General features: G+C 40.3%; 1 protein-coding gene across 2 annotated transcripts in view; it reads right to left on the bottom strand.

Moving 5' to 3' along the window:
- Positions 1–3,494, bottom strand: part of Bcar3 (BCAR3 adaptor protein, NSP family member) — a 114,056-nt gene extending 110,562 nt beyond the window's left edge. The window contains exon 1 of one of the 2 annotated variants that reach the window (XM_048814423.1): positions 3,296–3,494. The gene's annotated coding sequence lies outside the window, so the exon portion shown is untranslated. The remainder of the gene's footprint in view (positions 1–3,295) is intronic. The other variant, XM_015500879.2, reaches the window with a different exon arrangement.
- Between the last annotated feature and the right edge of the window lie 9,340 nt (positions 3,495–12,834).

The following is a 12,834-nucleotide window of genomic DNA, read 5'->3' as shown; positions in this document are numbered from 1 at the left end:
GAATCAAAAGAATCAACAGAAGAACCATTCATTCGACATACATGTTTATGGAGGGCCTCCTATGCAACTCACTCTGCTAGGTGTTGGGGACAGTGTCAAAACAGATAGATATAGTCCATCTTCACCAAGTCAATACTATACAGAGGAAGCAGACGATACATAATGGCCATAAATGTTGGTAGTTCTCAGTTCATTTTTCCAGATAAGGGAAATAAATATTTATTGGACATATTTTCTCTGAGGCTTCACAGTGTACCATGGCTGAGGATATATTAGATAGCATCCTGCTCTGGGGTAGCCTGTATCGTGATGGGGGAGTACAAACAAAACAGATAAGAAAAGTAAACCAATATTTAAAATATTTTTTTAAAAAAGTAATATCCAAGTTATAAGCGCTCTAAAGAATATATAACAAGATGACATGATAGAAGACAATGGTTAGGGTGAAGGGTTACTTTACATTAGAGTGATCTGGGAAGGACTTTCTGAAGAGTAACAATAATATGAGACCTGAAAAAAAGAGAAGAAACCTGTCATGAAAAGAAGTTCCAGGTAGCCAGCAAATACACAGGCCTTGAGATAGGAAGAAAAAGCTAGAACAATATGATAGAGGCTCCAGGCTATGGCTTCCATGTTTTCTCTCCTTAGAGATGTTTCTGTCTTGCTGTCCTTAGTCACTATCTACTTCCTATGTACTATTTGACCTTTAAAAGTTAAAGTGGTATGAGTTAGAATCTAGGTTTTGGAGCCGGATATTTACAGGTTCAAGCCTCTACTCTGCCTCCATCTTACTAGCTGTATGGCCTGGGACAAATCATTCAAAGTGTCTGACAGTTTCTCATTTGTAAAATGAGTTAATAATACCTATCTCATGGGATTGTTGTGAAAATTACATGTGATCATGCACGTGAAGCCCTTGACAAGCACTCAATAAATAGCAGGTCTTGGGGGCTGAGGCTGTAGCTCAGTGGTAAAGCGCTTGCCTTGCATGCGTGAGGCACTGAGTTTGATCCCCAGCACCACATAAAAATAAATAAAGATACTGTGTGTTCATCTACAACTAAAAAAATACATAAAAAATATTTTTAAAAAATAAATAGCAGGTGTCCTGTGGGCCAGGGCAGAGCCATTTCTGTTTTGCTAGTTCACTGTACCCCTACTGTGGTGGACATTTGCAAATGAATCCCCGAAGCTGAGAAGGGTGAGCAGGGAGATGCTTAAACCTAGAACAACAAATATAAACACACCAAGGCGTGAACATGGACACCCAAAAAGGCACACTGAGTAAGTCATATCCAGGCTTTGAAAGAAGCCTGGGACAGACTTTGGCCTTCTGACTTGACCTCTTTCTACTGGGCACATAAACACACACAGTGTCCCCACTCAGTTCAGTGTGCATCTTGAATATATTTGAAATATTCAAAGGTCAAAGACTCTGATATGAAAGTATTAGTTAAGGACAAGGGTAGACTGACAAACACTAAAGCACATTCTGCCTTCCTGGCCTTAGTCAGCAGATCTGCTCTGAAATGCTTAACAGGCTCCAACTCACTTGCTTTATAATGATGTCTCAAAGAAACCCATGATCTTGCAGAGATAAGCAGCCCACTTGTTTGGGTTTTTGCTTCAATTCTGAATTGGCTATTTTCAAGTTAAATTCATAGATAGTTACCTGATGGGGACCTTAAGGACTTTCTATCATATTTTAAACTGTGGAAAAGTCACCACCTCAGCTGCCCCACTATGACTATGACAGAGAATTCATAATTGGATCTGTAGTTTTAAAATTCTTTTCTGCAGATTCAAACAAGGAGAGGGGATAGAACAACCCCACAAATAAAATTGGCTTATCCACTTAGAATGAAATTTGCTTGGATTTAGGAATTAAGAGTATCCTTTATATTTGAAGTAAACTTATTAAGTCTAACCAAATGATTAAAGTATGAATATTTCTTCCATGGATTGTATTTCAAATAACACAGCACAGGATTTACATGATAAGGTCCTTAAGATTAGCACCCATTTGACAAGCAGTTCTTTCTCTATATATGAATAGAAGATTGAGATCTCTGTTAGTCACCCTGGAAATGTGAGGTTACCGAGCAGCAGTTTAGAGAAAATTGGAGTTGGGCGGTGAGCGAGCGCTTGGCAGGGCAAGGTTTTTACGTAGGGCCCCTGGCACAGCCGAGCAAAACCGCTTTGCCCCGTAGGTTTTCCTTTGAGTAACTGGGCAGCCTCTTCTCACTTGGGCCCGGAGATCTGCCCCGCCCCGCCCCGCCCCCAGCATCTAAGTCTTCCCCTTCCACTTAGATCTCTTCTCAGTCCCTGGCAACTCCCAGGGAGATTAAATTGACCTTCCCCCCACCGATGTATTTTCCGTGTGGAGGTCTGTGTAGCCTTGGAAGATAAGAGTCAATGTTTAAAAGAATCTCTGAAGGCACAGTTCTACTTTCCATTTCAGCTAATGGCTTTAAGCAAATGCACAAAGGGGTTGGACAAACGGGTTTTCCCCCTGCACCTTGCTTCAAGCAAATTAACACCAAATCAGGAGTTTTTCCGCCCGCCTCCAATCCCCAATCACCAAGGTCCCGCAGAACACGCGTCTCGCCAGCAGCTTTGGCGCCCTCTCCACTGCCTCCGACCAAGGTCTACAGCTGATCGATTGTTTTTGAGAGGTAGCAGCTTAGGCGGGTAATGAAAGATGGGCTGCGATGGGAAGCTCTCTCAAGTGCTCATCGTCCCCCTTCCCTGTGCCTTCCCCTCCTCAACGCGGAGGGCGCGACACAACCAACTATTCATTCTTTCTCAACAAAGAGAGAGGGAGGGAGATGTTGTCAGTTACAGTGCAGGCTCCTCAGCTTCCTTTGCAAACTTTCCAAGAGATTAGTGGGGAAACTTGCCTCCTCCAAACCTTGGACTTCCCGCGGAGCTCTCTGGGCCTCGCACCTCCCTCACCCCAGCCGGCCTTGGGCAGAGCGGGAGAGGGTCCGGCAAGGCCAGCTCCGGGGAAGAAGCGGCACAGAAGCAAAGGAGCAGAGATGCTCGGCGCACTTGGCCGAGCTCTTCCCGCCGCGGGCTACAGCAGCGTGTCGGGAGCTCAGCGCGTTCGGAGGTCCCGGGTCCCCACTTCAGCCACCCCCTACCCCCAACGCCAACTCTGCTCGGCTCCACTTTTTCCAAAGTCCAACTTTCCCCAACAAACTTCCTAGCTCGTTCTCCTTGGGGCCAGGGGAGGCCCAGGAGCTCCGGGAAGATCTGCACCCCTGAGGGCTCTGGGGGCATCGCGCAGACTCACCTCCGGGCTCTAGGGCTGGGGCTCAGAGGGGCTGCGCAGCCGACCCCGCACCGCGGTTACTCCCGGAGCAGGGGCCGCTCATGGTCTGCGCCGCGCGCGGGCGGAGTAGCCTGGGCGCCGCTCGCGGGTGCCTATGGCAGTAGCTCCGACCGCGGCAACAGCAGGCACAGCTCTGAGTGTGCGGCGCACTCTGGCCCTCAACTGGTGATTTGCGGCTTCGCGGCCACACCCCGGCGAGCGGATTTGCGCGGCCTTGTGGAACCCTGGGGACATTTACATTCGGAGATCTAGCCTGGCCCTCCTTCTGCCCGGATTTTAAAGTTTGACTTCCAATCTCCTGGACAAGCCAGTCCCCAAGCGTAGACCGACTGCTTCCTTACTGAATCCTTCTGAAGAGGACAACCTCATCTAATTTCCTGCTCCCCCTTCCCGAATAATTTAATTACCCAGCAGATCTCCTTTGCTTGTCTGCAAACACCTGGCTGGCTTTCAATTAAAGGGCTTTGATAGGACAAAGAACAAGGAAACCACAATGAACAAGCTACGGGAACAGGCAATCAATCACACTTGCATGGACATATTGAAAGCAAAGTAGAAGGTGAAGGCAGTACTTCAGTATTAGCTGTTTTAGGGGATGAAAAATTGGAACCCACTGAATGACTCATACTGTTTGATATCAAGACCTATTCTAAAACCATAGAAACAGTGCAAGGATAGAAAAAATGACCACAGGCCAGGTCCAGAAACAGATCTACACTCCATGGTCATTTAGATTTATGTTGGAGGTGTTGCTTTGGTACATTTGGGAACAGTACAGTCTGTATTTCCGGTAAATAATGCTGGGTCAAATGAATGTTCAGATATGGGGCATGAATTTTGATGCCTACCTCACACCGAATGTCCCCAAATCAATTTCAGGTGGCTTTTATATCTAAGTGCAAAAGGTAAAATGTAACACTTTCATACACACACACACACACACACACACACACACACGATTGATCCCAGGGGTGCTTAACCACTGAATCACATCCTCAGCCCCCCGTTTTAATGCTTCTCTAAAGCTTTATTTCAAAGTTATTCACTTTACCATTAATAAGGTGTATGGTAATGCTCTTGTGCCAGTGGCCAGTGTTATCAGGCTTGTCCATTGCCGGCAATGGACTTTGAGAAAACCCATTTCTTGGCAATCAAACATTAAATTACTCTTTTTGACATACTGAACTCCCAATTCTTGGAAAAGTATTACATGCACCATTTCCCCACATTCTTTAAATCTGAGCTTACATCATTAATCTACATCAGTGGATGTTAAAATGAAGTCATTTTAACAAATTATGACTGTACAAATCAAAATACCACTAGTTAATATTAGACAAGAGTATCTTACAAACAATATATTACATATTAGCTTGCAATCTGAAACATTACATTTCATATTTGTTTATTTTTGATAACTGAAACTTCACAGAATTTAATGGTAAATAAAGTTTAGTTCTGTACATTAGTACTATCTCTATTTTACAATCTATAAGGCTCATGTCATAGTTCAGCACCAAAAAGTCTATAAAACTTTCTAACCAATCTCTTTCATTCCATGTGACAGTTTTTTTTTTTTTTAATAGGTGAATGTCTGAGAAAAAGCTTTATAAACCCTACTTCCAGACCTTGAAGTGGAATACTCTTTTTGGCTAGTCAGACTATGCAAAAACTTAGGTTGTACTTTCTGATTTTCTTTTTCTTTTTTTAATTTTTTTTTAGTTGTAGATGGACACAATATCTCTATTTTTATTTATTTATTTTTATGTGGTGCAGGCAAGGGCTGTACCACTGAGCTACAACCCCAGCCCACCTTCTTATTTTCATTGAACAGCTACAAAAACAAAAGACCCACACAAACACACATACACACAAAACAAAAAGAACTCATACCACCAATTTGTCAGTCTAGAAATTGAATTTGTAACACTGAAGCATAAGTAGTCTAACAATGCCCTGCTCCATCCTTCCTTTCCAGTTTAAAAATTTAAAAAGGCATCAAAGAAATGTTTTACATATCCTTTAAAATAAGGTGCAAAGAAGGATTGCAAAACATACACACCTCCAATGACATCTCAATGTTGTTGAGCACAGTCCACCATGAATTGATCAGGAGCACTCAGCTCCTAGAGCTATCGTGATAGCTCCCAAATGGACCATGCTTTTATGCCCTAAGCCTGCTCAATGCTAGTGTCTCTCTGTTCAGAGATCATCACAATAACTTTGTCACTGTTGGCCTGGATAATATTCCAGAACCAGTGTTATTGTCCTAACTCTTTTCTGCCTCTCTAGGATTTATAAATCTGAGAAAAAGAATGTTTGTCTTTGCCATTTTCAAGGAGTATTTGTGCATATCACATTTTAAGACCACATTTCCCAAGCTAGAAAAAATTTTCAAAAACCACAACTTTCAATAATCTTGTTGTTTCAAAGTATAAAATTCTTACACATTAAAAACTCAGTCCTTTTTTGTATTTTATTTAGAGACAGGGTTTCACTGAGTTGCTTAGGGCCTCTCTAAATTTCTGAGGCTGGCTTTGGACTCCAGATCTACCTGGCTCAGCCTCCCAAGCCACTGGGATTACAAGCTTGTGTTACCACACCTGGCAACAGTAACATCATCAAAGAAAATATACAAAAATATCTTTGTGACCTTGGGGTAGATTAAAACTTATTAAACATAAACAACACTACTATAAATGAAAAAACTACCCATTGGACAAAAATCAAGAACTCTTATTCATGAAAGACATAATTTATGAAAAGGCGAACCGTAAAGCGAGAAAATATAATTGTAACACACACACCCCAAAAATAACTTGTACACAATGTATAAAGAACACCCACAATTAGCAAGAATAAGGCAAAAAAAAAAATCCAATGTAAAATAGGAAAAATATTTCAATAGGTATTTCTCAAGATAGGATGAGCAGGTATTTCTCAAAAAAAAAAATAATAAAAACAACAAGCATATGAAAAGATTCTCAACTTATTAATCATCCCAGAAATGCAAGTTAAAATTGCAATTTTACCTCATTTCACACCCAGTACCAGAATAGTTAAAATTAAAGGGTATTATGGTTAAGATTTGGTGTCCCCTGAAAGTTCACATGTGAGACAATGCGATAAGGTTGGAGGAGAAATGATTGGGTTATAGCCTTAGCCTAATCAGTGAGTTAATGATGGGGTTGATAAAGTGGTAGGCTGTGGCTGGAGGAAGTGGGAATTGGGGCGTGGTTTTGGTGTATATATTTGTATCTGGAGAGTGGAGTCTCTCTCTCTGCTTCTTGATCACCATGATGTGAGCTGCTTTCCTCTGCCATCTTCTCCCGCCATGATGTTCAGCCTCACCTAGAACCTGAAGGAATGGAGCCGGCCTTCTCTGGACCAAGACCTCTGAAACCATGAGCCTTTAAATAAACTTTTCCTTTCCTACAGTTGTGCTGGTCAGATCCTTAGTCACAGAAATGAAAAAGCTGACTAAAACAAAGGGTTTGACAATATTTCTGTTCAAAGTAAACTTTTTCCCACTTACCATACTAGGGATTAAACCTAGGACCTTGCACATGGTAGTCGGATGCTCTACCACTGAGCTACATCCCTAGCCCAAAGTGAAATTCTTATGACTACCTTAGAAACCCACTTAACAGCAACTACTAAAGTTAACTCATATCCTGTGATCCAGCAATTCCACCCCTAGTTTTTTTAAAATTTTTTTTAGATGTTGATGGACCTTTATTTATTCATTTATTTATATGTGGCGCTGAGAATTGAACCCAGGGCCTCACATATGCTAGGCAAGTGCTCTACCACTGAGCCACAACTCCAGCCCATACACCCTTACTTTTATACATAGTTACACATGGACACATTCACCAAAAGATGTCCAAATTGTTTATAGCATCTCTCTTTATAAATAGCCAAAGAAAAGACAAACCAAATGTCCATCAACAGAAGATAGACAAAATGTGTGGATTATTACACAGTAAAATAAGAATTAATGAGCTAATTCTATACTCAAAAAGACAGCGAATCTCTAAAATATGATAATGAGTCAAAGAAGGTGGACACAAATGGGTACACACCAAATAACTCCATTTATGTAAACTTCAAAAACAGTCAAAATATATTCAATATTAGAAGTGAATATGGAGGTTATCTTGAAAGGTGGTACTAATGGAAAGGGAGGGGCTTCTGGGTGCTGGTAATATTCTATCTTAATATCTTTATCTGGGTGCTAGTTACATGAGTGTCACCCACTTATAATAATTTACTATCCCTCAGATTATAAAATTTAATTGATTTGTGCTTGATTCGGCATGTATGTTTTACACCAATAAAAACATTTTAAAATTATACCATTTGGGGTCTATTTGATATCATTTTCATCCCTTTAAGAAAGAGTTGTTAGAGTGTCTACAAGATTCCAAGTGCAGCATCCTTAAGAATGAGTGCCTACATTTTCCTCATGAGTAACTCTGAGGGTTAATCTTTATCCTCCCCATATTATTAGAAACATAAATCTTTGATTTTTATTAGATTTTCAAAAAGTGTCCAATGCATTGAATGTCACTTAGACTAGTTGGTATGTTTCTAGTCTAAGGATTGAAGGATTGAAGGATCACTGGTGCACTCTTTGGACACATGCAAGATGGCTAGCTGTAGACTTTGAGCAGATGTAACCCCAGAATGACTTGAAAGCAGGTTGTTTTTCAACCTCCTAAGGAGAGAAATTAGTGGCAGGTGGACAGTCTGCATGAGGAGGTTTGAGATGCCTTCACCTGAATGAGAACCTGCCTCCATCAGGATCTCAGATGTCTGACAGCCCTGTGCAGCACCAAAATAAGGAATTAGGTGGTGAAATAGGATGGTTCAGTTCTTGTTGCTACACAAAACTTCAATTTGAACCATTATCAATGCATGAAAATACTTTTAAAAGAACTAAGGAAACCAGCTGAGAGATTATGGCACCTGGTTACAGTCCATAAATAAGATACATTGAAGTTAGGAAGGACAGTTTCACATTCCCCGTATCACTTGTCCTGTATGGCAGTACAGCTCAGATAGCTTTTGCATAGGACAAGGGGAATGAAGTGAGCACCAGGTTTGCCTTGGACCCCAACAGCAGTCCCACAATAAAACCCAGTGACTGACAGGCTCCCATAGCCCCATACTCCAGGTCAGCACCTGCAAACCCAGGCTTCTGATTCATCCCAGTGCTGGGTAGGCACCTGTGGATCCAGATGCCAACCCTATCCCAATGCTTGGTCACCCACTTTAGACTCAGCTCAAGCACCTGTAGGCCCAGGCTTCAAACTACCCTATTCAGATACAGGTTCCATGTCCACTGCTATAGACCTACATTTGAGGCCCATCTGCCCATGGACCACCCTGTATAGTGTGCCCAGAATCTCTGATGAGCTGACTGGTGAAGGCTTTCTCTGATGAAACCTGCTTGTAAAGATTGGCATAAGTGCTTACTTTTTCAAATGTGCACACACCAATGAATGCCATAAGAACCATGATCTGGGAAACATGATATCACCAAAGGAACAAAGAAACTGACCTCTAGTAATTGACTCTATAGAAATGGAGATATAAGGACTTCCTGACGAAATTAAAAATAATCTTAAAGAAGCTTGGTAAGCTACAAGTTTCATTTAAATAGCCAACTAAATAAAACCAGAAAAACAATACATGAACAAAATTAGAAGTTCAACAAGGAGATAGAAATCTTTAAAAAGAACTAAACAATTCTGGTGCTAAAGAACACAATGAACTTAAAAATTTCCATAAAGGGTTTTAACACCAGGCTCAAAAGAGGAAAAAAATTCAGTGAGCTCAAAGACAGGTTATTTGAAATTACCTAAAACATCACTTATTCAGACCCTCAATACATAATTACTCAATTAAAAAAAAAGAAATAGAATTATTGAGTTTTCTGCTACTCTTCAGGACACAGAGAACAGTGGTAAAACTCAATTGGTTTTTCTTGTCATCAAAGTTCCCTGAGCATCTGCTTGTATGTCAAGTTTCTACTTCATGTGGCCTCAGGGGGAAGAGGCTATAAAGAAAGACTAGAAAGCAACTCACACCCCAAGTGAGCTTGGGCAAATAATTTTTCCTCTCAATCCCTTCATTTTTTCATGAGTAAGTGAATATATACCTGCCTAGAAGGTTTCCTGTGAGAAGTCAAGGAAATAATAGATGTGAAAGTGTTGAGCACATGGTAGGTTTCATAAAAAGTCACAAGAATTGATGGCACATTTTGTGCATCTTCACAATGTCTCTGTGAAACAGGTGGTATCTCTATCTCATTTTGTATGGGAGGAAACACACAGAATAGTTGAGTAACTTCAACAATATATCATTCAATAAATGTTACATAACCACTGTGTGTTGAAATGCTTAGGTAGTGAGAAGCAGAATCTTTTTATTTTTATTTTTTTGGTACTGGGGACTGAACTCAAGGACACTCAACCACTGAGCCACATCCCCAGCCCTTTTCTGTATTTTATTTAGAGACAGGGTCTCACTGAGTTGCTTAGCACCTCACTTTTGCTGAGGCTGGCTTTGAACTTGTGATCCTCCGGCCTCAGCCTCCTGAGCTTCTGGAATTACAGGCATGCACCACTGCACCCAGCTTAAGCAGAATCAGAATTTGACTCAGGTATTTTAACTTCAAGTTTAGTGGGTCCTTCCACCATACCACAACCACATTCATATTTGTATCCTCTGTGCGTACCACATAGTGGGTACTCAAAATTCATTAATGGAATAGCAAATAGAGTAATTTTAATATAATTAATATAATTAATTAATATAATTATAATTTAATATAGTATTCACGTGATTCACAAATTAAAACTACACACATGAACGCACACACATAAAGTTGTCCCTTGGAATCCATGGAGGGATGGTTCCAGGATTCCTCATAGATACCCAAATCCACAGATGCTCAAGTCTCTTAGATAAAATGATACATACAACATAAAGCTCATAAACATCCTTTCTTATAATTTATCTCTAGATTACTTGTAATATTTAATACAATGTAAGTGCCATGTACATACTTATTAAAGGGTATTGTTTAGGGAATAAGGACAAAAAAGTCTGTACATGTACAATATGGACACATTTAAGAATCTTTTTTTTTATACGGGGTAAAAATGGGAGTTCATAACCCACTTGAATCAAAGTGTGAAATATGATATATCAAGAACTATGTAATGTTTTGAACAACCAACAATAAAAAAATTAAAAAAAAAAAGAATTTTTTTTTTTTTTGGATCTGCAACCGGTTGAATCCATGGACACAAAATCCAGAAGGCCAACTGTGTGTGTAAGTTCCCACTACAGGTAAGCACTGCTATCAATATCTGCACTTTTGTAATTTTGATAGATAATACCAAGTTATCTCCTATAGGGATCGGACCAATTTACATGCCATAGCAATGTAAAAAAATACCTATTGCCCCACAACCTAACTAAAAGGTGTTATTAAATTTCTGAATTTTCATCAACTTTATCAGTAAAATACGAATTTTAATGCAATTTTGATTTGCATATCTCTTATGCTAAATGAGGCTGTTTATCTTTTCATGTCTAGTAGCCTTTTGTTTTTCTTTTGGGAGTTTGTATTTCCATTTTTTCTGTCCATTAGTAGATTTTTTTTCCCCATCAATTTTCTAGGGTCTTCTTTCATATTAGGAGGCTTAGCTTTTTATTATATGAGCTGCAGATATTTTTTCCAATGATATTAAAGAAAAGAGGTAGTATCAGCAGAACATTACTATTTTAGGAAGGTCACTCTGGAAGTAAATAGGATGAATTAGGGAAATGAGGGCAAGGAGAGGACACGGGTTAAAAGGCTACGGCAAGAGCCTATTGTCTACTAGGCTGTGGCAGTGGGAATGGAAGTGAAGGACCAAAGTTATTACCAAGAAATAATTGGCAAGAGTTATTAATTAGCAATGATAACAATTACAATAATAACAGCTAAAACTTATTTAGGAATAACGATATGCTAAAAACTATGTTAAGCATTTTACAAGCTGTAAGCCAGGAGCTGGTCTATTGTCCCATTTCACAAGTGAGAAAAGTGAGCATTCCCAGTTAAGTAATTTAAACTCACAGGAGAGGTAAGTGGCAGAGCCAGGCCAACCCCAGGTGCCTCTGACCCCAGCTGCCTGATGGCATGAAGGGAGTGATTAAAGTTCTAAGTGTCTGAGTAATGCCTGGCCTGAGGACAGACACAGAAGCCAGAGAACACCTGCCTCTGGTCATAGAGCAGCATACTCACTTTTAGGAACTTGGAGTAGTTTTCAAAGTTCATTCTTATACGTGATTACTCTTCCTGTGTTTCTGTGAGCTAAAAGGGAAAGAACTATCGGAATTTGACCGATGAGCATACCAATTAAATAACCAATCCCAGCTCAGATGTCCTGTTCTCTAGGAGGCCTTCCCTGACACCTAGCATGGGTCAGGTTCCCCAGTTGTGTGTACCTCCCAGGATCCTTTTCTTTCTTCCTGGAATTTGTCACCATTATATATGTACACCATTGTATAATTATACATTCATTCTGTTACTGCTGTTTAATGTCTGTTGCTCTATGGACTCTAAGATCTATGTTTGATTTCACCTTTGTTTTGATCTTAGAGAACTGGCTTAGAAATTATCACTCAGTATCAAATCAGAGACACGCCGTCTGATAGAAGAAAAAGTTGGCTACGATCTACATACTGTGGGGTCGGGCTCCAAATTCCTCAATAGGACACCCATAGCACAAAAGTTAATAACTAGAATCAACAAATGGGACTTACTCAAACTAAAAAGTTTTTTCTCAGCAAAAGAAACAATAAGAGAGGTAAATAGGGAGCCTACACCCTGGGAACAAATCTTTACTCCTCACACTTCAGATAGAGCCCTAATATCCAGAGTATACAAAGAACTCAAAAAATTAGACAATAAGAGAACAAACAACCCAATCAACAAATGGGCCAAGGACCTGAACAGACACTTCTCAGAGGAGGACATACAGTCAATCAACAAGTACATGAAAAAATGCTCACCATCTCTAGCTGTCAGAGAAATGCAAATCAAAACCACCCTAAGATACCATCTCACTCCAGTAAGATTGGCAGCCATTAGGAAGTCAAACAACAACAAGTGCTGGCGAGGATGTGGGGAAAAGGGTACACTTGTACATTGCTGGTGGGACTGCAGATTGGTGCAGCCAATTTGGAAAGCAGTATGGAGATTTCTTGGAAAGCTGGGAATGGAGCCACCATTTGACCCAGCTATTCCCCTTCTTGGTCTATTCCCTAAAGACCTAAAAAGAGCATGCTACAGGGACACTGCTACATCGATGTTCATAGCAGCACAGTTCACAATAGCAAGACTGTGGAACCAACCTAGATGCCCTTCAATAGACGAATGGATAAAAAAAATGTGGCATTTATACACAATGGAGTATTACTCTGCATTAAAAAATGAC

The sequence above is a fragment of the Marmota marmota genome, unplaced genomic scaffold (genome assembly GCF_001458135.2).
Source record: "Marmota marmota marmota unplaced genomic scaffold, marMar, whole genome shotgun sequence".
In the NCBI taxonomy this organism is placed as follows: Eukaryota; Metazoa; Chordata; class Mammalia; order Rodentia; family Sciuridae; genus Marmota; species Marmota marmota.
Note: the sequence above shows the minus strand (reverse complement) of the source record. Positions and strands in the feature narration are given on the sequence as shown.